The sequence below is a fragment of the Heterocephalus glaber genome, unplaced genomic scaffold, assembly GCF_053883595.1.
Source record: "Heterocephalus glaber isolate CG9 unplaced genomic scaffold, H.glaber_assembly_v1.0 deba00001532, whole genome shotgun sequence".
NCBI lineage: Eukaryota > Metazoa > Chordata > Mammalia > Rodentia > Bathyergidae > Heterocephalus > Heterocephalus glaber.
Genome location: NW_028258330.1, coordinates 6,098,359 through 6,126,311, shown reverse-complemented (window position 1 = coordinate 6,126,311; position 27,953 = coordinate 6,098,359). Strand labels below are relative to the sequence as shown.

Below are 27,953 nucleotides of genomic sequence, written 5' to 3'. Positions count from 1 at the left end.
AGAACTTTAAAAGATCAGACGTCCCAAATTTAAAGACCCAATCCAAAAATGGGCATCTGAAATGAACACACATTTCTCAGACAAAGAAGTAGAAATAGCAAATAGATACATGAAAAAATGTTCAGCATCACTGGTCATTCGAGAGATGCAAATGAAAACAATGCTGAGATTCCACCTCACTCCAGAATGAATGGCTGCTATCATGAAATCAACCAATAACAAATGCTGGTGGGGCTGTGGGGAAAGAGGAACACTGCTCCACTGCTGGTGGGAGTGTCGACTGGTGCAACCAATGTGGTAATCAGTATGGAGATACCTCAAAGAACTAGGACTGGAAGTCCCATTTGACCCCTCTATTCCACTGCTGGGGATCTTCCCCAAAGAATTAAAAGAATCATATCACAGTGATATATGTGCACCCATGTTCATAGTAGCACAGTTTGTGATAGCTAAAACTTGGAAACAGCCCAAATGCCCATCAACTGGAGACTGGATAAAGAAAATGTGTTGTTTTTTATAAAATGGAGTACTACTCAGCCATAAAAAATGAGAAATTAGAGACATTTATAGCTCAATGGATGCACATTGAGGCAATACTCTTAAATGAAGCAAATAGGACACACATGTATAAATACCAAATATTTTCTCTGGTGTGAGAAGCTCAAAGTGTAAAAAGGACTAAAGTGTAAAATAGGTAATGTTGAATAGGAAGAAAAGGGGCAAAGGGGAAGGAAGTGGGAGGGGTAGGGGAAAGAACGGAATGGAATTAATATGAGAAAATGGAATAATAGAACAAAATCTTTGTAAATAGGAAGGAATGGAGGAGTTGAAGGGAGGGCTGGGCAAGGGTGAAAAATAAGAGCCAAGAGAGATTATGTAAAGGTGCAAATTTCCAATGATGAATGTCATTATACTGTACACCTAATATGTACCAATGATTAGAATGAATAATTGATAATGCAAAATAGGAAGAAAAGGTCCAAAGGGGTAGGGGTAGTGGGAGGGGCAGGGGAAAGGAAAGAAGGGAAAGGAAAAATGTTGAGAAATGGAAAAAATGGAAATAAAGTCTTTGTAAATAGGCAAGGGTGGAGGGGGTGAAGGGAGGCCTAGGAATTGGGAAAAAATAAGAACCAAGATGCATCATGTAAAGGTACAAGTTCCCAGTAAGAAATGTAATTGTGTTGTATACCTAAAATGTACCAATAAAAGAATTTAAGGGAAAGAAAGAAAGGAAGGAAGGAAGGAAGGAAGGAAGGAAGGAAGGAAGAAAGAAAGAAAGAAAGAAAGAAAGAAAGAAAGAAAGAAAGAAAGAAAGAAAGAAAGAAAGAAAGAAAGAAAGAAAGAAAAAGAAAGAGAGAGAGAGAGAAAGGACATCTCAAATTTTGACATCCTGAATGTCCAAAACAGGCCCCGGGATCTGCCACCACTACGAAAGTGTTCTCCTTAATCCTTCTTATCTCTGTAAGAGTCAACGATGTATTTCTAGTTTTCTCATGTTGAAAATATTTGACTCACCCTCTCCCTTTTCAAACTGTCAATGAGTCCTCCTACCTTTCTTTACCTTTAAATATACCCAGACTCTGACCACTTCTCCTCACCTCCTGGTTCACATCCTGGCCTCTGCTACCATTTTCTCTTATCAATATCATTGCATAGCCTCCCACCTGGTCTCTTTGTCTTCTTCCTTTGTGCCCCCTCCCTTGTGGTGTGATTTTCATTACAGTGATCTGATCTTAGCATCTCTCAAATCAAACCCTGCCTTACTGAGGATTAAAGCCAAAGACCTTCCAATGGGCCACAAGTTCTTTCAGGATACAGCTCCCTGTTTTCTCTCTGACCTTACCTCTTGCTACCTTATTTCTAGATGACCAAGCTGACTTCCTTGCCATCTTTATAATATGTACTGAAGGTTTCCAACCAAGAAGCTTTATACTTGCTGTTTCCCCACCTGAAATGCTGTTTCTCTGCTATTTATACAGATCATGTCTCTCCCACCTTTAGGTCTTTACTCAGTATCACCTTCTCAATGATCCTTTCCACAAACATCCTTTCTAAACTTGCACTTACCTCCCAACTTCTTCATCCTCAACTCTGACTTATTTTTCTCAAGGACCTGAACTCCCTTTGACACCATCCATTGTATTTGTTTGCTTACTTTCTGATTTCTGTACTATTATTAAGCTTTATAAGGACAAGGATTTTGTCAATCTTGTCCACTATTATGTCCCCAGTGTAGAGAACAGTGTCCAGCACACCGAACATGCTCAACCAACATTTACTGAATGAATTAACTCTTGACCAACACTTCCAGATTTCAACCTATAGCCAAAGATGCTCTGTTTAGACCTACATTCCCAATTGCCACGTGAACATCTCAAATTTGAAGTCCGTTAGACACTTATAATATTACAAAATCAAAGTTTAACTTAATGTCTCTCTTCCTGTCTCCCTTCCAGAAAAGCTCCCTCCACCATATCTTCTGATGGTGAATGGCATCAACCACCACTCAGTGTGTCTCCATCTCTGAAACTTGGAGTCAACACCAGCCACTTTCTCCCCTATACTCTTGTCATCTGGCTGTCAAGATTGACCATGTCTTCTGCCTCACCTTCTTCCCAGCCCCACTGTTTTGCTGTCAGCACTTCTTACCTGAACAGTCACAAAAGACTCCTTCAAGCAGCCTCTGTTCCCCAGGACCTCCTCTTCTGATTCCTTTAAAAGCATCTCCAGAGTGTGGCTCCTAAGAGAAAACAATATCACACCATCCTCTCTTCAGAAGTTGCAACCACTTCCTTCACCTCCTGGATGCTGAAGCCTGAGATCTTTAATCTGGATCTCAGTCATCTTCTCATTCTAGCCTAAGCAACTATCGCTTTCCCTTTCCTTTCCAGTACCTCTGCCTGGCCAAATTCCTCCAGGTTCCTCAACACCATCCCTTCTTCCTACATTGCTTTCAATTCTCCATTCTCTCCATCTGGTTACAAAAGCCCAAGTCAAAGGTCACATCTTTAGGGAAGTGAATGCTCCCACTTCAACTTTCCTTTGTATATTGGTGGCTCTTCATCAGTACCTTCCTTTAGGCATTCATGCTGACATGGTCATTCCTGTGTTGCTGAGGTAGGGATAACATATCCTCTACATCATCTGAAAGTCCTTTGGCTCAAACGAATCCTATGACCTTAGCAGAATGGCAGCTCTGTGGGAAACTGTGAAATGAATGAACAACCTCCCAAACTCCAGCCACTAAATGAACTCCAAATATAGTAGCCCCTCTTTGTCTCTTGTTCTGTTCCCCCTCTCCATCTTCCTAGAGACCACTTGTGTTACACTGTGTAGTTTGCATCCAAAGAATCACAGAAGGCTCTGACAATGTAAGAACCCCATTATATCTGAGTTCTTAAAACAAATGATTCATTTATTTTGAACCAAGTTGGAAACACAGGTCTGCTCAAATACTGCATTGTATATATTTAGGTAGATATGCACATGCATATAGCTTTCTATTTATCTACCTATACATGATTTAGATATCATGCACATATATATATTGAGATGTGATTGAAATAATGCTGAATGTTTAAATTTTTTTTAATTATTACAGTAAAAGACACATTGCCATCAATCCTCAAAATACTTCCCCTTGTTTTGAGCACACTTATCTCATCATTTTTGCCATGTTCTAAAGCAGTACTGAAAATTCTCTTTATTGATTGTCTTGCCATGGCTGCCTTGATGTCCTGAGTCAGTTCAAACCATTTATGGCAGTTTCTGTCAAATAAAAACATGACACTGTGTCTTCATCCACCTTAATCACTGGACCTGGCACTGTGTGACTTCTGACTCTTCCCCAAAGTTAAAATGACCATGAAAGGTAAATGTTTTGAATCTATTCAGGACAGCAAGGCAGCCATGATAGAGCAACTAAAGATGATTATGAAAGAGACTTCCAGAGGGTGAAGAAGTATTTTAGAAAGTTGCAAGAACAATAGGATAAGTGTGTTCGAAGAAAGAGGGTGTATTTTGAAGGTCATGTGTATTTTACTGCAATACTTTTTAAATTTAGCATTCACTGTATTTTTTATCACATCCTGTAATAATTCCCCAACTTGAGCACACATCAGAACTCCCTCAGGTTCCCATTAAAATATAGATGGTGAAAGTCCAGCTTTCTCCAAGTTAGGATTTTCTTCTCCTTCTTACTGGGTCCTTCTGTTATGAGACACTTACACATGTATTCTTGTCTCAGGTTTTATTTCTCAGGGAACCTGGCCTAAGACAGTAGGCTTTCTCCTAATGCCTTGTTGGTTTTGATAAATAGTATCACTTCCTTCCTGAACCCCCTGCACAAACTTTAAAGGGATGAAATTGATCAATTAAGCATTTGCATTTGATAAAAAGCAAATTGCAGAATTAGAAAAGTATGGTCTCTGGAGTCCGCATGGACCTCTAGTCTAGGTCTTCTGTGGGCACAAAGAAAATTGACGTTGCTACAATGTAGATAGGAAAGAACTTCCTTTCCCTTAAACTCCTGAGAATGAGAATCTGGAGCAGCCTGTCTTTTGCTAAACTGTGTCCTTTACTGTGAAATCAGAGCACCCGAGAACAAGCCAGCTCTAATAATAATGAGATCCAGTTAGCATTTAATTTAAACACATGCTGATTTATTTTATAATTGCAAGCTGCTGGAGAAGTATGTCTTTCTTTTCCAGAGCCTTCGGTGACTGCAAAAAGTAATTACTGAGATGCCTTGGCTCTGCTTATAATATGGAAGTTCTGTGTCTCAGAATGACTTAAACCCTGGGGTCACTGAATTTTCCCTAAAGAGAACTGAGAGCAAAAAACCCACCTCAAAGTAGAGACTACGCCTTTTCTTCACTCATATATGAACTTACTTTAATTGCCTTTCTGCTCTTTTCTGTGTAAGTATCCTAGAGTCTGGGAAACACAGTCATTTAAAGAACCTGATGATAAAAACTGTCAGAGAAGGCTATTTACAAAATGGTTGCATGCTGTCCTTAAATCCATGGTTGTCAATCCACGGAGCTTTGAGGATGTGCACAGCCCACACACACAAACACAGATATTACTTTTTAAGATTGCATGCCAAGAGTGGCCTGGAATAAATGCTGACATACTGTGAGAAAGGAAAATGAGAGAGGACTCATGGATGAATAAATGAGCCTTTCACTCATCAAAGTGGGTTATCAAAGGACAGCAAAGGCCATGGCACATTCCTGCCCATTATGTCCTTACCTTTCTTCTCACTTTTCATCCCATCTCAAGTTGAGCCTTTTCACCTTCTCTAACCTTGACTTCTGGACGAACTTCACATATGAGACACCTTCCTGTGAAGTTCAGTAGAAGTTCACCAAGTAGATGCATGGGGAGGGATTCCTAGAGTAACTGGGGGAATACCATGCCATGGCAGCTGGAAATTCATCCTTATATTGGAGACCTGATCCATTCATTACAGCTCAACTCTAGAGGATAATGATGGAGAAGCTCCACCTCAGGAAGATCGTGCACTGAGCAGGAGTTTGGATGGAGAGGGTAGCAATCAGGAGTTGGACAGGATCCCATGAGGTTTGTAGAAAGATCCTGGGGCAACAGTGTAGACCATGACCTGATGAGACAATTATGAAGGAGAAAAGCTGGAAAGAGGCCTGAGTCGAGGTAAGGGCCTGAATGTAGTATAGAAGAGGGTGGTGAATGGTAACATTTGTTAGGCAGAAGAGCTGGGAAGAAAGAATTTTAGAAGTAATGCCATTGTAAGTAGAGATGTCACTGTGGCAGGAACCCTGAAGGCCAGTCCCCTGGCACCTTTCCTCATCTCTGAAATGAGCACTGGGTATGTTATGTGTTACTTGTTGCCTCTGCTGATCTGAAATTTATCTCATCAACCATTCTCTGGTAGATGTCCTTGTAGACTGCAAAATGATGAAACAGCATATCATGAAACTTCAGTGGGTCTCATACAATTTCCAAATCCAAGGATGCCTACTGATCACCTCCAGCTCAATATTCCAAGTCAGCCAGTCCCCAAAGACAAAGATGGCCCTTGCTTTCTCCAGAAATGTTGGCAGAATTCTTGGAAGATGATCCAGCTAGAAGAACAGCTCCTCCCAGGCCCCCTCCAAGCCCAAGGCTAAGCAAGATATAGGTGCATTTATTGACTGTATTTGTGTCATTCACAGCACCAAAGCAGTCATGGTTTCTATAATTCTTTGCAAAGGAGGAAATAAAATGCACCCATTGTGGGGGTGGGGGATGCTGTGTTTCCAGGGTAGGCTCACTGCTGGTGAAAATTGTGTCTTTATTTGAAGTGAATTTCCACTTGGCTAAATTTATGCTGCCTTTGGTACCTACTCAAAGCTTTGAATACAAGCTGGCTTTGTTTTCCCCCAACCCTGAGAGAAGGATCTCTAGATTGTTGGTTAAAAGCTATTCAGCAACAGCCTTCAAGTGTTTTGCTGATAACATTCTCTTTCCTGATTCATCAGGATTTCCCTGTGTGGGTGGGAGCCTGTAGCTGAGTCTCTCCAGACAAGTGTGTCCAGCTCTGGCCTTGAGCCTTCAGGATCTTATGGACTCACACCCTAAAGGGAGAGCAAGGAGTCCCAGACTTCACCCCTGCTCCCATCACTTCCCAGTGTTATTTCCCTTTTCACTTCTGTGAAGCAAGTGGGAGGCTGTGTGGCAAGCACTGTGTGCTCCTAGTTTGAAAGGTAAAGAAAGGCAAGTGCTGTGCAGCTCCACAGGGCTTTCAAAGTTCATCAGCAATGACTTTGTGAAGGGAAGGCAGCACTTGCATGAAGGTGAGTCCTCCTCAGAGCTGGAATTTCCCTTGAAGGATGTGCTGGCATACAAAGATCTCTGCACTGGGAAGCTCTGGTTCTAACTTTGAAGCCTCCTTATCTGTGAAATCCTCAACGGGTGTCACCTAATCTTTACTGCCTCTTCCAGGCCTGAGAATCAAAGAACTGTCCCCCTACTAGTGAACACTTGTTATTTTTTATCAATGTGGTTTAATTAACATGGAGAAGTCAAAAAGAAAAACATCTGAGCCTTAAGGTCCTTCTCCACGTACTATGAAAGAGCTGTCCATGGTGCTAGTGGGCTTGAGGGAACAAAATGACTTACCTGAAACTTCAGAAAACTAAAGAGCCTGCTCTCAGCATTTCCATCAGAATGACAGGGCTAAATTGGGGCATTGGTCACCTCTTGAGAGAGGCATCCCCTGGGTATGATGTCACTGGAAAGTGCTTCATTTTACTCTTCTTCCAGCTTCTTCCCACAATTACAAGCATTCTCCACTCTTACTGGCTTCACTCTATAGACTGATTGTTCAGTCTTTATCAAGCACCTGCCACCAAAGTATCTATGAAGTTACAGCCATGGTTGCTTTCTCCCCGCCTTTGTGTAGATCCCTCCAGTGCTGACTTAGGGCTGGACTATGTGACCTGTTTTGGCCAAAGAGACAAATACGGAAGCATGAGGCAGACAAAATACATGCACACTGGAACACCAACTTTTGCCACTTTGAGGACTGTGCATTATCATGTCTAGGTAGATTATGAGAGACCACAAGGAACAGAAGTGGCCTAGAAATGATCTGTTCTTAAAGAGGTCACTGCAGACCAGCTGGACCTCAGCCAATCTGGCTACTGGTTTCAGATACATGAGCAAGCCCAGTTGAGACCAGAACACACTCTGGCCTAAGCCTGTACCAAACTTCTAAGCAACAGAGTCATGAGACAAATTAGAGGTTTAGGCTAACAAGTTTGGGGTGTTTATTGCACAGCAAAAGGCTGACTTTGTATGAGTTATTGAAAGGACTGGAGAAATGGTCTACAAATCGTTAGTACTGTATCTGACACATAATAAATATTCAATAGCTGGTACCTACCACTAATCTCTGAGGGAGAGAAGAAGTACTAAAGAGGTATGAATGAGGCTTGTGCCCTGAAACATTATACTAATCCCTGACAATGGGTGTAAACCTGCTACAAGAGAACAATTCAAGGCAGCATGTTGGAGAGAGCAAAGCTACTTATTACTAATATTTGAATATCCTCACTGAGATTTCTTTACAGTTTGTATCTGAAAACAGAAATGATGATTAGAACAAGAACCTTGTTCTGACCCTAAGATGAAGTGGGTAGGTTTGATTTCTTGTTACCAAGGAAACCTCTCTCAATAAGCCTTGAAAAGATAATTATTCTGTATGAAGACTTTCACTGTGTATTGCACGCCAACACTGTTCACAGACAATGCATTTACATAAGAAACAACAGACATACACAGAATTGCCTTGATTTGACCAAGTACAGCTATTCAAGGTATAAACATATATATGAGAGGACTTTATCAGCAATAGTTTATAGGAATCTCATTTCAAAGTGTAAGAACAATTTTAGAGTTATAAGGAATTTTTTTAAAGTAAACTTGTCCAATTTTCCAATTTGATACATGCATGCTCATGTTTATAGCAGCATGATTCATAATAACTAAATCTTGGTACCAACCTATATGGCCATCAATAGACAAATGGATAAAGAAAATGTGGTAAATGTATTAAAATATTTTGGAAACAATGAAATAGGTAATTTGGGGAACCATCTGAATTTCTCCCAACTTCCTATTTATCTTCTTACACTGTGCTCCTCATTTGCATATATATTGAGTTTCTCATATAAGAGAAACCAGGCAATATTTAATCTTGTGTTTCTGACTTATTTCACGTAACCTTATGTTCTCAAGTTGCATCCATTAGCCTACAAATGCCTCAAGTTTATCTTTCTTTATGGCAGAGTAGTACTCCATTATGTGTAAATACCACATATCCCTTATCTGTTAATGGCAATATACACTGTTTCCAAGATCTATTATAAATTGTGCTGCTATAAACATGGATATGCATGTATCACTGTAATATGATTATTTTAACTCTTGGAAAGATAAAGAGAAGTAATAAATAATATATGTTTCTTCTTTGAAGGGGAGAATCTTTTTTGTTGATGTCATACTCTGATTGAAGATAACGATACACAATGTATTAACTATTGTTATTCTTTTATTATTTTGTTTTGAAATGTTATTTTTCCATAAAATAAAAAAAGAAAATGTGATATTTACACAATAGGGTACAACTCTGCCATAAAAAGATAAATTTGACTCATTTGTAAGGAAATGGATGCATCTTGAGGCCATAACGTTAAGTGATAGAAATCAGACACACAAGCTTAAATATCATATGGTTTCTCTTACATGAGAAACTCAAAGTATAAATAAAGAGCAAAAGATAGAGGGAGAGTGCTCTTCCTCAAATGGAAAGGGGATCAAGATATAGAGGGAGGGAAAAGAGGGAAAGGGGATGAAAAAGAATTAAGATGTGCTATGTACATGTACCAACCCCACACAAGGAATACAAAGCATCATGTACTGCAAACATTTAATAGTAAAGAAAATGATCTGAAAAAAAGAAATGTTAGAGAGCAGTTGCACCCTGACTGCAACCTGCTTCCTCCAGCTTGCTCCACCAACTTGCCACCAGGACAGGGTGAGGAAGCCCCCCACCCCCGACACTCCCCCACCCCTGGCACACCCACCATCTGCCTGCTTGGCCTCACCTGAGGCTGCAACAACAGGCCCCGCCCCACCCCCCCTCTGGCCTTTTGACTGTGAAGCTACTTGGTTCCACACTACAGAAGCACAGGGGGACATAAAAGCCATTGTCCTGAGCTATAGAAGTGAACAACAGAGAGAGGGCCTCTCTCAGGCTCCCTCATGAAAACAAGCCCACTGGAAAAGTCAAGAGAATCTCTGCAATAAAGGCACACCAGACCACCATGCTTGATAAGTTGGAGGGATCATCACCTCCCATTGGAACCTGGATTTCCTTCAGGAGAAAGGCAGCTGAAACCTGCAATAGAACTTTGCAGAGTCCAACCCTGCAGGAGGACAGGGAGCTCAACTTGGGACTTGCAGCAAGAAATCTGCCTGAATCTCAGGGTCTGTGACTGGCTCACTGAGACTCATTGACTTATAACTGCACACTGCTGCCCACATTGTCTATAGTGACAGCAGAGACATACCCTGAAGGGGGGGGGGGGCTTCATTTTTATCTTTTATTTGTTATTTTCAAAATTACCACTATTTTTTGTTCTTATTTTTAATATTTTTTCTTCTTTTCTACTCTTTTAAAATTTTTATTTTTCTCTTTTTTCTTTCTCTTCTATTTTCTTTCTCTCTCTCTGCCTTGCTCCTATGTTTTCCTACATTGTTCTTCATCTCCTCTTTGTGTTCCTGTTCTGGCCTTAATTTGCATTTCTTCTTTACTTGTCTTTTCTTCTCTTTCCTTCTCTTGGCTGTGCTCTCTGGCCTCACTGCTAACTTTCCCCTATCCTCCTACCTACCTGTACATCCCTGCCCAACTCTTTCTAATTCCCCATCCTGAAGGATAAAGTTGTGATATTGAAAAGTTTATCCAATATAAGCATAAGTTGGGTTGGTCCTTGATTGTGATCTAATTCACACAGTTAAAGGTGATAGATTAATAACTACCACAAATTGTCATTTTCTAAGAGGTACTTGATGCTATTGTGTTACTGATAGTATCACTTGGGTTAAGGTGTTCTGATTGATCTAATCAGTTGCCCTTCCTGGTATAATGAAAATGAGATAGCCTCAGAGCCATTAGAGACTCAAAAACCTAAAGACCAGCTATATCTGGAAGACACCTCTGAGAAGCAATCATTCCATAAGGATTCTAAATACATCAACAAAGATACTTACAATAAGCTACTTCAAAGTATCAACCCAGGAACTGAACCAATGACAGTACCAAAAACAAAAATGAGAAGACATTTAAGCAAGTCACAAACTCAGACTTCCACCCCACAAAAGGCAATTTCTGGGGAAAATGAGGTGGAAAAGTCTGACAATCAACCACCTGGACAAACTGAACTGATAACATAGGAAGTAACAAAATAGAAAAATGAGGCTCTAGAAAAATTCAAAGCAGAAATAATCTCCCAGATAACTACAGAGATGGTGAGCTGAGTGAAAGACATGATTAGAGGCTGTAGAACAGAAAGAGATAAAAAAAAAAAATAGATGAGCTCAGAAAAATGCTGGAAGCCATGAATGCCCAGCATAAAAAAGAAATGGAAACCTTAATCACCCAACATAACAAAGAAATGGAATCCATGAAACAGATGCAAACAGATATTCAGGAGATTAAAAACTCCATTGAAAGCATGCATAGCAGATTAAAGGAGTCTGAAGATAGAATATCAGATATAGAAGACAAGATTGCAGTGAAGGACCATGAAAACAGAGATTTCTTAAAAATAGTAAGGGACCATGAAAAATCAATCCAGCAGCTGGTAGATGATGGAAAGAAGAATAACATAAGACTGATAGGCGTCCATGAAAAACCAGAAGAAAGTACAATAGACATAAAAAAAAAACTGTTCACAGAAGTAATAGTAGAAAACTTCCCAGACAGGTGGAGAACTGGACATACAGATAAGTGAGGCATGTAGAACTTGACCTAGCCACAATAAAAAAAAATCTACATCTAGACATATAATAGTCAAGATCTTAGAAACCCAACAGAAGAACAAAATCCTTCAGGCAGTTAGAGAAAAGAAACAAATCACTTATAAAGGAAAGCCCATCGGAATCATGGCAGATTTCTCAACACCAAACCTCAAACTAAGGAGAGCCTGGAGTGAACTATTTCAAGCCCTAAAAGAAAATAACTTCCAACTTAGACTGTTGTATCCTGAAAAATTATCTTCAAAATCGATGGGGAAATTGGATATTTCCATGACAAAGAACACCTGAGAAATTTCATGAACACCAAACCAGAACTACAAAACTTCTAAGCAATATCCTAGAAAAAGACAATGAAGGTCACAACTCCATGAGGACCAACAGAGGGAAGCCAACAGGCAAGGTAAGACACGAAAGGGAAAGAGGGGAAAAGAAATAAGAAATAAAAGAGCCAACAACAGTAAAAACATCATGACAAGGATGAGTCAATATCTATCAATTATAACTATCAATGGTAATGGCCTCAATTCACCAATCAAAGGAAATAGACTGACAGAATGGATTAAGAAGCAAAATCCAACAATATGCTGTATACATGAAACACACCTAACTCAAAAAGAAATTCTTAGACTGAAAGTAACAGGATGGAAAACAGTTCTCCATGCCACAGGAGCCAGAAAAAAGCAGGGGTAGCAATCTTATTTGCAGACAAAGTAGATTACAAACCAAAACTAATTAAGAGAGACAAAAATGCTCACTACATCCTTGTGAAGGGAACAGTCCAAGAGGAAGAGATGACAATCCTAAATATATATGCACCAAATACGAATGCCCACAACTATACAAAACAAATATTAATGGACACGAAAAGCCAAATAAGCACTAATACAGTTGTAGTGGGGGACCCCAATACCCCACTCTCACAAATAGACAGATCAACTAGACAAAAAAATTAACAACGAAATTCTAGAACTGAACCAAGCTATTGAACAAATGGACTTAATAGATGTTTACAGAGTGTTCCACCCCACAAAATCAGAATACACATTCTTTTCAGCTGCACATGGGTCATTCTCCAAAATAGACCACATGCTAGCTCATAGGACATGTCTAAGTAAATGTAAAAGAATTGAAGTTACCCCCTGTATATTATCAGACCATAGTGCAATAAAATTGGAGATCAATAACATAAGAAACCACAAAACTCCCACAAATACATGGAAATTGAATAACACCCTCCTGAACAAACAATGAGTCACAGAGGAAATTAAAGAAGTAATGAGACAGTTTCTACAAGTAAATGATAATGCCAGTACAACATAGAGGAATCTATGGGACACAATGAAAGCAGTTCTATGAGGGAAATTCTTAGTAGTCAATGCCCATATTAGGAAAACAGAGAGAACTCAGATAAATAACCTAATGTAGAACCTCAAACTACTAGAAAAAGAAGAGCATAAAAAACTCAAAGCTTGCACGAGAGGAAATGATAAATACCAGAGCAGAAATCAATGCAATGGAGACTATGAGAATGATACAAAAAATTAATGAACCAAAAAGTTGGCTTTTTGAAAGAATAAATAAAATCAATAAATCTTTAGCCAAACTTATCCAAAAAAGGAAAGAAAAGACTCAAATCCATGCAATGAAGAATGAAAAAGGTGAAGTCACAACAGACCCAGCAGAAATCCAGAGCATCATCAATACCTACTTCAAGAACCTGTGCTCTAATATAATGGAAAACACAGAAGAAATGGACAGATTCCTAGATACATATGAATTGCCAAAGTTAAATGAAGAAGATATAGAAATTCTAAACATTCCAATTACAATGAGAGGAATTGAAAATGTAATAAAAAATTTACCAACAAAGAAAAGTGCAGGTCCTGATGGCTTCAGTGCTGAATTCTACAAGACATTTAAAGAAGAACTATCACCATTACTCTTTAAACTCATCAAGGAAATTGAAAGGGAAGCAAGGCTTCCAAATTCATTCTGGAAGCAAATATTACTTTGACTCCCAAACCAGGGAAAGACCCAACCCAAAAAGAGAACTACAGACTAATCTCCCTAATGAATATAGATGCAAAAATCCTCAATAAGATACTGGCAAAAAGAATACAGAGGGTCATCAAGAAGATCATACACCCTGAACAAATCAGATTTACCCCAGGGATGCAAGGATGGTTACATATTCATGAATCAATAAATGTAATACACTATATTAACAGAGTCAAGAACTAAAACCATATGATCATCTCAATAGATGCAGAAAAGGCATTTGACAAAATCCAACACCCATTCATGATAAAAAAAACCCTACAGAAAATTGGCATGGAAGGTCTTTATCTCAACCTGATTAAGGCTATCTATGAAAAAGAAATAGCCAACATCATACTAAATGGTCAAAAATGAAAAGCTTTCATGCTAAAATCAGGAACAAGACAAGGATGCCTACCCTTACCACTCCTGTTCAAAATTGTGCTGGAAACATTAGCCACAACAATTAGAAAAGAGAAAGAAATAAAAGGAATAAAGATAGGAAAGGAAGAAGTTAAACTGTCATTATTTGCTGATGATATGATACTTTACATAGAAGACCCAAAAAACTCAGCCAAAAGACTTCTAGACTTAACTGACAGATTCAGTAGAGTAGCTGGATACAAGGTCAACACTCAAAAAACAATAGCCTTCTTGTACACAAATAACAGGCTCACTGAGAGAGAAATTAGGAAAACAATTCCCTTTCCAAAAGCATCTAAAAGAAAAAAAAGAAATATCTAGGAATCAATCCAAAAAGGAAGCAAAAGACCTCTACACTGAGAATTACAGCACTCTGAAAAAGGAGATCGAGGAGGATATAAGAAAATGGAAAGACATCTCTTGTTCTTGAATAGGAATAGCCAGTACAGTGAAATGGCCATACTTTCAAAACTACTATATAAATTCAATCCAATGTTGATTGAAATTCCAACAATATACTTCGCAGAACTAGAGAAAACAATCCAAAAATTCATTTGGAACCCAAAGGGACCTAGAATAGCAAAAGAAATTCTAGGCAACAGAGACATGGCTGGGGGTATCACAATACCCAAATTGAAGCTATACTACAAAGCTACTGTGATAAAAACAGCATGGTACTGGCAAAGAAACAGACCTGAGGATCAGTGGAATAGATTAGAAGATGCAGAAACAACTTCAGACATACTCAGCCACCTCATCTTTGACAAAGGAGACAACCACCCTCATCCTAGGAAAGATAGCCTATTTAATAAATGGTGTTGGAAAAACTGGATTTCAACCTCCCAGAAATTAAAACTAGACCCATATCTATCACCATGCACTAAACTAAGATCAAAGTGGGTTAAAGATCTAAATATTAAGACAGAAACACTAAACTTGCTAGAAGATAAGTTAGGTAGAACTCTTGAAGATATTGGCATAGGAAAAGATTTTATGAACCAAACCTCAGTAGCACGGGAACTAGCACAAAGAATCAACAACTGGGATTTCATCTCATTCAAAAGCTTCTGCACTGCAAAGAAACCACCAACAGAGCTAAGAGACAATTTCAATGTAGGAAAAATTTTAGCAGCTGTGCCTCAGACAAGGGACTACTATCTAGAATATATAAAGAACTGAAAAAAATCAGAACCCTCGAATTCAAAGATCCAGTTCAAAAATGGGCATCTGAAATGAACAGACATTTCTCAGACAAAGAAGTAAAAGCAGCAAATAAATATACGAAAAAATGTTCAACATCAGTGGTCATTCGAGAGATGCAGATGAAAATAACACTGAGATTCCATCTCACCCCAGAAGGAGTGGCTGCTATCAAGAAATCAACCAATAACAAATGCTGGAGGGGGTGTGGGGAGAAAGGAACCCTTCTTCATTTTTGTTGGGAGTGCAGGCTGGTGAAACCACTGTGGAAATCAGTGTGGAGATACCTCAAAGAACTAGGACTGGAAGTCCCATTTAACCCAGCTATTCCCCTGCTGGCTATCTTCCCAAAAGAATTAAAAGAATCATACCACAGTGATATATGTGCACCCATGATTATAGCGACACAGTTTGTAATAGCCAAAGCTTGGAAACAGCCCAAGTGCCCATCAACTGGAAACTGGCTAAAGAAGATGTGGGTTTTTTTATAAAATGGAATACTACTCAGCCATAAAGAAGGAGAAACTAGAGTCATTTATAGCTAAATGGATGCTTACTGAGGCCATACTCTCAAGTGAAATAAATAGGACACATATGTGTAAATACCAAATAGTTTCTCTAGTGTGAGAAACCGAAAGTGTAAATGATTAAAAGGATTAACAATGAATAATTGATACTTTGAAATAGGAAAATGTCCAAAGGTGTAGGGGTGTTAGGAGGGGATGGGGAAAGGACAGAAGGGAAAGAAAATATTATGAGAAAGGAAAAAAATGGAAACAGAGTCAATGTAAATAGAGAAGGGTGGAGGGGGTGAGGGGCGCACAGGTAATGGGGAAAGACTAAGAACCAAGATGCATCATCTACAGGTACAAGTACCCAATGATAAATGTAAACATATTGTATACCTAAAATGTACCAATAAAAGAATTTAAGGAAAAAAAAGAAATGATTAAACTGAAACCTCCCAAATTGAATTATAAGCTCAATGTTTGAAAGCATATTAACAACATCACAGGGCCTAAAAATTGTATCTCCTTCAGTGGGTAATGAGTTACAGTTAGATAAGAGCAAGAAGCTCTGGGATACTATTGCACAGTGTGATGATTATAAAACAGTTATGTATTATATATTTTGAAAAGCTAAAAGGATTTGAAAGTTTTCATCACAGAGAAATAATAAATATTTGAGGAGATAAATATATTTAACCTTATTTAATCATTGCTCCAATATGTATAGAACATTACATGGTAGCCCCCATAAATATGTACAACTTTTATGTTTTTGAATATTGGCTAAATTTTTTTTAATTTTGAGTATAATATTTTTTTAAATTTGGTTTCTTAATTCCTAGTCTAGTGCTCTTCTTATCACTTTGTAGGTTTTTTTATGGCAATATGGCAATGTGGCAAAATGTATTTGTTAAAAACAATATTATTGCAATGCTTTAAAATAGCAATTAATAATTGACAACAACTCAAAAATACAGAGAAGCACAAATTAAAGAAGTATATAGTCCTTCCATCCAGAAATAACCATGGTTAAGTTTTCATAAACCATTCCAGTCATCTTTCCACAGACATATCCCAAATTTAAAAAAAAAAAAAAAAGAGTCATTCTGTCCTAGATATCAGTCTGCTTTTTTCCTCTAGTATTTTACTACAAGTATGTGCCCTATTATTAAATGTGCATTTACACCATTTCCTCATCAGCATAGTTTATTTCCCTTCATCATACATTTTACACCTGCAGACTTCATGAATTTGACTCTCAGATTGAAACTTATTTTGGGACTTGAACTTCTTTTGTGCCAAAGATCAGTTTCGATTTTCTCCAGACATAATTCTGAGGAGGCCTGGAATCTAAATAGAGATAACTACCATAGTCAAAGCCCAAGCAAAAACAATCAAAACCCATAGCTCTCACACATCAGGAAAGTTGTTCAGTGTTATGTATGATCAGAGAAATGCATATTAAAATCACCTTCACTGTAGCTTTTTTAGTAAGCTGGAAAGTATAACAAGTCTCACAACACACTGTACTGGGGAAGCCAGCACTCTCATACTACTGGTAGGAAACAGTGAAATTCGATATCATCAATTAAAAATGACCAATCTTCACAATTTCAGTTCAGCAGTATCTCTGTGATTCTGGAAAATATTATTTCTAATTATCTTCCCATATACAAAATAACATGTGCTTCAAGTTAATGACTACATCATAGTTTCTAATCAAGAAAGATTGGCAGCATCTCAAACTTCTATCAATTGGGAATTGGTGGCTTATCCATAGAACACATGGAACAAAAACCACATGACTAAAGAATGTGGCTGTGTGTGTGTGTGTGTGTGTGTGTGTGTGTGTATGGGCCAAGTTCCAAGAATTAATACAAATGGAAGAAACAAAAAACATAATGATACACACATGTGCTGCCATTTATGTGAGATGAAAATTGCATTAAACAACTCAAGAATACCATAGAGATACCTTTGTCCTTCCAAATCTTGGGTGCCATGGAAACCACTACCTTTAAACAGGTAACAACTTTGGTTCAAGTTTTGGCACATCTGCACTGATTAATAGCAACCAAGCTCTGCTTATCATGTCACTTTTGATGACTATGCAACTATCTGCCCTTTTGTGATTTTTTCCTGTTTTCCCCTCCCTGCAGATGGCTACTTTCTCATCAAAAAGATTGGACAGATTCAACAGTGTTTCAGGCTGGCAAATGGTAACATCTGTGTTAGAAAAAGGTTTCGATTCTCCTGGTCAACACTTACACTTGACTTTCTATAAACAAATCTTTTGACCCCTGAGTTAGCCCATAGGACTCCAATCAAATATTGAAGTTGACAATAGGGGGCAATCACTGTCACAACCTTCTCAATTGCTGCCTGTTGATGGGCATCCAGGACTGGGCAGAGAGCTTCTCCCACGAGGAATGCTCCTGCTGCAGAACAGCCTGGGCTCCTGCAGATGAATAAGGCATTTTCCTTAATGCCCCGCATAGCTGCACGCAGATCTTTTCCGAGCAGGCTGCAACCTTTAAAGGGCAAAGCAATACATCTCCTGTTAAAAAAAAGAGTCCAACTGGCTTCAGCCAATTACTATTAGCTCTGCTCTGCACAAGCCTGGCCCTTGAGTCATGCAACCAGGCCCAATGTTATCCATCTCTAGTTATTCTGGTTTTATCTCTTCCTTTATACCAACCTTCTTATAACACAGAATTTGACATTTTCTGCACATTGCTACATTCCACTAAAAGTATGATAAGAACAGCTCATATCATTAGATAGCTCAGCTAGCAGTAATATTGAAATCTATTCTGTTTGATTTGCATTTTTTCCTCTTTCTATATGTTCATGAATTAAAGAGGGCAAGAAACTCAAAGCCCAAGTTCTCCAAATTAAAGTTTGCATTGATCTTGTGCCCCCTAACATCCTGTGGCATGTCCTATCAGGATCCCTTCTGAAGCCTCTCAGCATTCACTTCTATATAGTGACAGCAAATACCAGTGATTCTCTGCCTGAAAGATTTTTCTTGCTTGTGCACAAGGCAGGTAAAAAAAAATACTAGGGTCAGTATTTCCTGAAGCAGTCTCGCCAGTGATGGGCACTGAATCAGTCCCTGAAGATCTAGCTTTCTCATCCTGCATCTGTATAAGTTAGGCACATTCTACCCAGGCTTCCAGAGTCCCCAGCTGATGACACACCAGCTGCCCAAAGTGGGACATGCCAATCATGCACACACTCAAAAATGCAGCAGAGATGAAGGAGATAAGAGTTTCATTTTTCAATAATATGACATATTATAATATTGAGAAATCTTACTAAATAATGCATGTATCACTTACTAAATAATGCATGTATCATCATTAAAAAATGAAAAATGTTAAGAATTCATGGCTAACATAGCTGGTGAAAAATAAGGAAGATCTTTGAAGAATACAATTTTTTTTAAAAACCTAAATCTAAAAAAGTAAGCAATGCTGTATTTAGAATTTTCTCTGTGTATTTCTGATCTCAAGTGATCTAAGTCTTGACTTTCAGTAAGATATATAATAGGGAACAGGAGACAAAACTGGGGCCTTAACTGGTGGTCTTGAGGACTGATAAAAGAAAAACTCTCTGGTACAGAAAAGGAAAAAAATTAATCCTTCCAAGGCAGAAGACCCATCAGTGTCTCAGCTTTGGTAATGGCAGGAACCTTAATAATAATAGTAAAATTTTTAAATAATCTTCCTTAACAACCTGTGACCACAGCCACCAGGTCTTAACTGTGAGTTTTAGTGTCCTGAGTTGCTGGTACCATACATATCTGGCAGAAACACCGACACATCTTTTTTAGAAGATTTTCACCTTGAACTAAAATTCTGGAGCATTTCTAGAGGTAAAGATCTAAGCAACATGAGCTCACAATCAAACATGCTTGTGTGTCACTTACCATTTGGCCACATTCTGAGAAATGTGTCATGGGGAGAATAGTGAGCTTACACAGCCCTCAGTGGTAAAATCAATCACTTGACATGGACTCTCGGTCCAATTGAGAGACAGAATAAACATCAGGTATTGGAGGCTGCTTCCAGCATGACACTTTTTTTCCAATAAGTAGAAGTAAAATAAAATGTATAGTTCATTAAATACATAGCCAGAAGCATAGCTGTTTATTATCAAGTACTCTGTACCATTCATAATTATATATGTTATACTTTTCCACAACTAGTGTGCAATGTGTTTGTTCACACCTGTATCATCACATGTGAGTAATGCATGTGCTGCAACATTATGATGGCTGTGATGTCTCAAGGTCACAGGAACTTTCCAGCTCTATTGTAATCATATATGTGGATATACGTGGTCTCTTGTTGGTCAAAATGTTGTTAAGCAGAGCATAACCAAACCCCCAAACACGTGGAAAATAAGGTACTGTGAGTGATAGTCAAAAAATAACACATAAGATAACCAGGCTAGTCATGACTAAAGACATTAGAATTAACACATATACAACATAAGATAAATAGGTTTAATGAATGCATAGAGATAAGAAAGTTGGGACTATGACAAAGGAAAAAAAGACACTCAAAGTTGACCAAGTTTTTTTTAAAGAACCACATAGAACTTCTGAAGAAACTGTCATAATTAAAGTTTGAAATTCAGTGGATGGAGAAAGTAGCAGATTAGACACATCTGAGATGAGTTGATGGATGGGAAAGCAGGTCTGAATAAAAGTACCAAGGGCTGGGGAGTACAATGATGACAGTGTAATAGCAGAGAGTCAAAAGGCACAACATGTGTGATCAAGATTCCAGACAGAAAATGAAAAGGCAGAGGTCAACAGCAATAGCAATAGCTGATACAATGGAAAGTTCCCAATACTGCTGAAGGAATTACATTAATCCTCAGCTACAGAAAATCAGGACAAATCGAAAGGAATTCATATGCAACTAGATCCTAGTAAAACTACATGATTCTACATTTCTTTTAAAAAATCTTAGAAATAACTAGGAAAAAAGAAAATACAAAACAATGAGCAAGAAAGCAGCGGGTCGATGATAATGGAAGGTACAGGGCTGCGGAATAAAATTCTCAAAGCACTAAGAGAAAGGTAACTGTCACAAAGAACTGTACAGCCAGCAAAGATACATTTGGGTTAAATAAAGACATTTTCAGACACACAAAATGGAGATTTATTTTTGCCAATAGACTGTGAATATGGAAACTTCAAGGGGGAAAAATTGGAGGCTGGAAAATCTAAGAAGCAAGAAGAACAACAAACATAGCATGTCGTGGTGAATGTGTTGATGTATAAAATAAAGTTAAAGTAAAACCCTCAACAATCATACAGAAATCAGGATGGGGTGATTGGAGGTAAAATATTCTAAAGTAAAATCTTATTTTGTTTGAGAGAAGAATGAAGATTATGCTGAATGTTAGACCTTGATAAACTTATATAAGGACATTTGGGTCATTTTCTAAGGTGCCAAGGAGACCACTGGAAAGGGGTTACTGTATTTCATCTCAATGCTGTCTACATGAGGAGCTCATTTTGCAAAAGTCATGTAGGCTGATATGTGCATTTTTATATGTAAATTACACTTCAGTAAAAACTTAAAATATATGGATCAAAATCACTAAGGTGACCACTGAAGTAACAGAAATAAGGTATATAAATAGGATATATAATTTCCCAACCTGGAAAGGAATAAAATGAATTAGAGAAACACATCCATGATCCAAAAGAAAGTTAAAAAAGAAAAATAAAATAAGAAAAAGATGAAAAAGTCAAAATATAAGATAAAATTGAGCCCAAATATATTTGTAATCACAATCAATGTGAATTTTGTTAAAACACAAAACAAACATAGCCTGGATCTTTTAAAATACAGAGCAAATGACATTTATAAACATCTAACATAAGTGACATGAAATATTCTGGAAATGCTAAGCAAAAGAGTTGGTATAAGTGTACTAATATCAAGCAACATAGCTTTTTTTGGGCAAAGGATTGAGTGGTAAAATGAGTCACTAAAACTTGATAAAAGATTTTATCCACAAAAGCAATACCAGAATCTAAGTTTATATGATGCTAATAAAATTTTAAGTGAAGTCAGATGCACAAGCTTAAATATCACATGGTTTCTCTTACATGAGAAAACTAAATTATAAGTAAAGAGCAAAATAAAAGATAAGTAATAGGAAGGAGGGAGACAAACCTTTCTCAAATGGGAAGGGGATCAAGCGAAGGAGGGAAGAGGAAGGAAAGGGAGGAAAAGGGGATGAAAAAGAAATTAAGATGTGTTGTGTGCATGCACCAACTCCATACAAGGAATGCCAGCATCATGTACTATAAACATGGACTAATAAAAATTGTTAAATATATTTAAATAACAGTAAAAAGGAAAAAATATATTTGTCAGAAGACTGGAAGAAACTGATAAATTCACCATTAGGGTAGAAGATATGCTGCTCTTCCTTCTCTGTCTTTAAATAATCAAAGAGACAAAAAAATACAAAAAAAATAGAGAAGATTTAGACAACAGCAAGAACTAAAAACTTCCTCTTAAAAAACTGTCATCCTAGGGAAAAACAAAAAACACTTTGAAACACGACCTCATCGCCTGAAATAATGAAAACACTTACATATCTCAGGATGAGTTTGTTCAGAATACTCTTTAAATAAAAATAAAAACAAAACGTATTCATCTTTTTCTGATTCCAAAAATAATACAGTGTATGAAAATAAAATTGTGAGGTCTCAGGTGAGCTATGACCCTCACCACAATGATCACCTTTAGGTCTCCATGAGCTTGGTTGTGGGGCAGGAAGGGCTTCTCATGACTGTTCTGAGTTGAGTGCACAGTCAAACCCATTAGAAGTGACCACAGTCCTATCTGTGAACTGGGCCTCTCCACTCTCCTTAGTACCTGGAATAACTAGCTTGATATTGTGGACAAGTAATCCAGGCCGATGTACTAGCTGAGGTCACATGGTCCCAAAACGATATTTCTCTCTCTCCAAGAGAGGTAGATTTAATAGTGGGGTAAAAAAAAAAAAAAAAATACTGTTTGAATTGTTTGGAACTTGCCAAAGTCCTTGCCTGAGCAACAATCTGGATGCACATACAGATTCTGTAGCAAATCTTAAGCAGAGAAGGTGAGATATAAGGGAACATGGAGTGTGAGAGCGGGACATGGTTCATTAGAGGCAAGGATAAGGGTGAATCCCATCCATGGCTGCAGATCCCATGCCCTGGGCTCTGCCTTGGTTCTCAGATAAGCGGAAGCCCAATGAGAGAATTCCAAAGTGTTTATTGTCAGGAGCCCCGGCGGGGTGGGGTGGGGGGAGCACTCATCCAAGGCTGCCTTCCTCTTCTGGTGGACCTGAGCATGTAAAGGAGCTCTCAGTGGTGACTGTATTCATGTTCTAGTCCTTCTGTAACAAATAACTGTAAACTTAGTGGGTTACAGAACACACATGCATGATCTTAAAGTCAGAAGTCCAATATGGGGTCTCTGGGCTAGAACCAAGGTGTCAACAGTGCTGTGTCCCTTTCCCAGCACTAGAAGGAACCATTCATGATGGCTTATCCTGCTGGCAGATTTGGGTTCCTTTCTGATTGCAGACTCCAAAAGTCAGCTCCAGATACAGAGGCCACACATATGCCGCACCCCTCAATCTGAAAGAGATAGTGGGTTGAATCCCCCTCAGGCCTCAAATCTATCCCCTTTCTTCCACCTTCTCTTTCTCCTTGAGCTGAGAATGTGGTTAAATGGGGCTCATCCTGATAATCCAGGAATATCCCCCACCCCAAGGTCTGTAGCTTTCATCACATGTGTAGAGGCCCTTTGCTGTCCATTCCAGTGATGTCTTGAGGCTTCCAAGGATCAGGACATGGCACTTTTTTCTGCTAACCACAGTGAAACACAGGGGTGTGACCCTAATAGTTTGGGGCCCACAGTCTGGGACCAAGGCATCACTTCAAGCTGCAGAAAAACTGAAAAACCTTGCAGTGAGGAGAGGAGGGGCATTTCTCACCTCTGCACTCTACCCCTAATCCCCTCCCCAGAAGCCAGGAGCCAAGGCCTGGGAGGAGGACAGTGCAGAGGCAAGGCAATACCCACTGGGGGCTGGGGGCCTTGTGCTTGCCGGCATTGCCAATGCTTAAGGAACCCTCTGTGGCTTTTTCCCAGGTCTCCTCTGGGTAATCAATCTCTCTGTGTCTCTCTCTCACTCTCACTCTAGCTCTTGCTTTCACTCTCTTCAAGCACTGAGGATTGAGCCCAGAGCCCTCACAATGAACTCCATTCCCACTCTTTTTCTTTTGAGACAGGGTCTTACTATACTGTTACATTGTCTAGACTGGACTCAAACGTGAGATCCTCCCATCTCAGCCTTCCAGAGTGCTGGGATTACAGATGTGTGGCACCATGCTCTGCTCCTATAGTTCTCTTGAACACAGAAGGTGCATCCCTGTGACAGACACACTCTGGGTGGGATGCAAGGAGGGCTGAAGCTATGGCCATAGTGGGAGGTCTGGCTGGCGATCCAACTGTACGAAACAGGCACTACAAAGAGAGGGGGACAGAAGATGGGAACACTGAAGACCAGTATTTTGCAGAGACTCAGACAGGATTCTCCAAAAGCAGACCCTGAGGAGAACGAGAAAGCATGCAGGTGGTGAGGAGAGAGATGATGTACACTGCAATGCATGATCTGGGGACCCGAGGACACAGTGGGACACTTGGGAGCCAGAGTACCCTGGCAAAGGGAGAAGAAACCACCAGCCACCCTCTCTCATCCCACATTTGTGGATGGAGTGTCCTCCTGGGGAATGTTTAATGTCCAAACCTTGCCAGCCCGTGCACCTTGGACTGCACTGCTCCACCCAAACAAGTGAGGTGCCAGAGACAGCGAGATGCAAAGGAAGCTCAAGGGAAATCATGCATGCTGCTGGCAAGCTCTCAGCCCTGTCAGGGTAAACTGTGTCCCTGAGTCTGGGTGAAGATGCTTCTAGAAGAGAAAAAGAACACTGAGATGAGGGGGTCAGAAGGCCAGGCATGTCCTTGTGCCGGGAGGGCTGAGGCAATACTAACACACAAAAGGAAGCAGCCAAAGCAGCTGTGTGCTCAGAGCTCATTTCCACAGTGCAGATGAGACAAAGAGGGCTGTGGGGTTTCCAAGGAAGAGGAGGCAAAGCCTTTGAGGACAGAGACCCACTCTGACCGGGTCTTCAGGATGCACGGTAATGGGCAGAGCCCGCCCATCATTTGTTTGGGAGCCTCTTTCAGCTGTAACGTTTAATTAAAGCCAGGAGGGAAAGCAAGAGAAAAAAGTGAATGTGCCACAGCACGAGGGGAAGGAGCCTCTCCCTGGCTGCCCTCCCTGTGGCTGTGACTGTGACTGTGGGGATGTCCCCAGAGCACGTGACGGATGCTGTGGAAGAGCTCGGGTTTGCTGTGTGCAGAGATTGTCTGAGAAGGAGAGATCCTGCAGTGCTATTTCAGGGCTGAAATGGCTTTCTTGGCTCCCTTTTCTTAATTCACCAGAGGCTAGTCCAGAGAAAATAATTAGACTTGCTTCAATAATGTGTTTGGTTTAACACTTTCAATTAAGGACGAGAATAGAGGGAGAGCACGAGACAGCGCACAACCGTGGAAGTGCTGGTTTTTATGTCACCATTCCTCCAGGCAGGTTTACAAGATATTTTCTGGGTTATTTTAAACTAATGAGTCCCCAGGTCATTTCATCTGAAGCAGCTTTATTAAGTACAGTCAAAATGCAATACGTTACACATACTTAGGTATACATGAGAAGTCCATGGCATACAGGAAGAAACTGCTACCATCAAGATGGTGAACATACCCATCAACCCAAAAGGTCCTTTGTACCATTGGTTAACCTCCTTTGGACCCCCTCTGTTCATCCTAGGACACTTGCCCTAGATAACCACCTACTCTCTGCTGCTATAGCTTAGCTTACATTGTTAGCCCTGAGAGTACTCAGGGCTAAACGAATGAATCTACACAGTGTACTTTTTTTAATCCAGTTTCTCTCATTCACCGTAATTACTTTGACATTCATCTGTGATTTTTTATGTAGGGATAGTTCATTAATTTTCATTGCTAAGTGGTCTTCAAGTTTTTAAGATTGTGATCTCAGGTTTTTTTAATTTTAAGGCACAGTTGTTGTATCAATTTCCTATGGCTGCCTTAACAAATTGCCAGGATCTGGGTCATTTTAAATAACAGATAGTGATTCTCTTCCAGTTCTGGAAATTAGAGTCCAAATCCAAGGTGTCAGCAGGTCCTGCTCCTCTGAAGGCTCCAGGGGAGACTCTTCACCCCATGACCTTCACTTAGCTCTAGCTTTGCTGGAAATCCACATTGCTCCTTGGCAGGTAAGTAACATCACCCCCCCTCTGCCTCATCTTTATATGGCAATAGCCTGTAAGGATCTGTCTTGTGTATCTCTCCTTTTCTTACAAGGACACGTTATATTGGATTAAGGGCCCACCCAACTCCAGAATGACCTAATCTTAACTAATTACATCTACAATGATCTTATTTCTAAATAAGTTCATATTCTGAAGGAAGGATGTGAAATCGGAATGAGGAACACGGTTTCTATTAGGCACTTTTCTGTCACTAGGACAAAATACCAAACACTCACAACTTAAATGAAGAGAGACTTATTTGGCTCACATTTCCAGTAGGTTTTGTTCATGACTTTCTGATCCCACTGCAGAAACAACATGGTGGAAGGGCATCACTGCAGAGAACAGCTCAACTCATGGCAGCAAAAAAGCAGAGAGGTACAAGGGAGGAGCTGGAGACAAAGTTATAGTCTTCCAGGCTATACCCCCAGTGACACAACCAAGCCCCACCTCCCAAAAGCCTCTGAATTCAGCAATGGATTAATCTGCTGATGAGTACAGCAGCCCCATGACCCAATCACCTTCCAAAAGCTCCACCTCTGAACACATGAGACTAGGGAGGACATTTTAGATCTAAACCATAACACAACATAACCCAGCACAGTGATTCTTTCCCATTAAACTTTATATAGCTCTGCTCAATTAAACCAGAAAGAAAGGGAATTAGTATTTTTTTTAATTCTAAATTCATCTTGAGATAATATAAGCCAGGAATCACATTTCCCAAAGTATGCTCCAAATCATTACATATGAAATCACATTCTCTAAAAATAGCATAGCGTGGTGGTAAGCTTGGTGAATGGCTGGTTGGAAAGAGGAATGTCTTTACTGAAGGCGTCTCTAATCTTTAATGTGTACAGCTGGAGTAGACATGACTTCGTTCTTTCTCTGTGCACCATCGCTTTCAGAAGAGCTATAAAAGGACTGAAAAGCAATGTCCCTCTTCAGTGCAGCACTCTTAAAAGCCACTAAGGGGAACTATACCCCATCATGGACAGTAAAAAAGCCCTCCAAATCCTCACCCACTTCCTACAATTTCCCTAAAGCTAACTCTTTGTGTCCTAACAGCTGCCCTCTTAAAAAAAAAAAACTTTTCCCTGAATATCTGATCTGACCTTATCTCTTCTGCCTCCTCCTCTTTCTTTACTGTCCCAAGTGTATTTTTTTCCCCAAACAGGAAGAGGTCTCTGCTCTATATAATGTATAAAAATCACCCTTTAGGCCAGATCTCTGGTTTTCCTCCCTGCTGCAAGGCTGTTAAACCCTCTAAGACAGGTCAAAAAGAGGTTGGGGGCAGGATTTCAAACAATGAGGTCCTGCAGAACCAAGTGGTTCCGGGAGGCTAGACCAAGGGAAAGGCGATGAAAGCAGAACAGGGGCAGATGGTCCATGAGGCGGGCGCCCTCATCTGATGGACAGTGGAAAGTGTCCTCATCCATATCCCTACCTGACCTACTCAAATACAGACCATCCAGGTCTCTCTCCACCAGCTTCCAGGTAATCAGCTTAGGAAAAGAATATACCAAAGTTCACAGTTCTCAGATGTCGACAGTTTCTTTTTCTCCCCTCTATCTATGATTTCTGCTTTCATCATCATTTCTCAGCTCAATCTACCAACTGACACCTTCTCATGTGAGTAAACAGTGTGCCTACAAAATAAACTTATAAGCATTGTCTTACTTACTTTTCTCGTTGCTTAGAAAAATACCGGACACTCAAGTCAAAGGAGGAAAAGCTTATTTAGCTCACAGTTTGTAGAGGTTTTGTCCACAACTGGCTGGCTCCAAGGCAGGGTGACACAT

The 27,953-nt window shown here is 39.5% G+C and overlaps 1 long non-coding RNA gene across 3 annotated transcripts in view; it reads right to left on the bottom strand.

The window, feature by feature from the left end:
* Nucleotides 1-966: 966 nt before the first annotated feature.
* LOC147824631 (uncharacterized) overlaps nucleotides 967-27,953 on the bottom strand; it is a 31,206-nt gene continuing 4,219 nt past the window's right edge. The window contains exons 3-5 of one of the 3 annotated variants that reach the window (XR_015441954.1): nucleotides 18,099-18,262; nucleotides 5,254-7,460; nucleotides 967-2,740 (exon numbers count right to left, since the gene is read on the bottom strand). This is a non-coding gene — a long non-coding RNA (uncharacterized LOC147824631). Of the gene's footprint in view, nucleotides 7,461-18,098; nucleotides 18,263-27,953 lie in introns of all 3 variants that reach the window. The other 2 variants (XR_015441953.1, XR_015441955.1) reach the window with 2 other exon arrangements.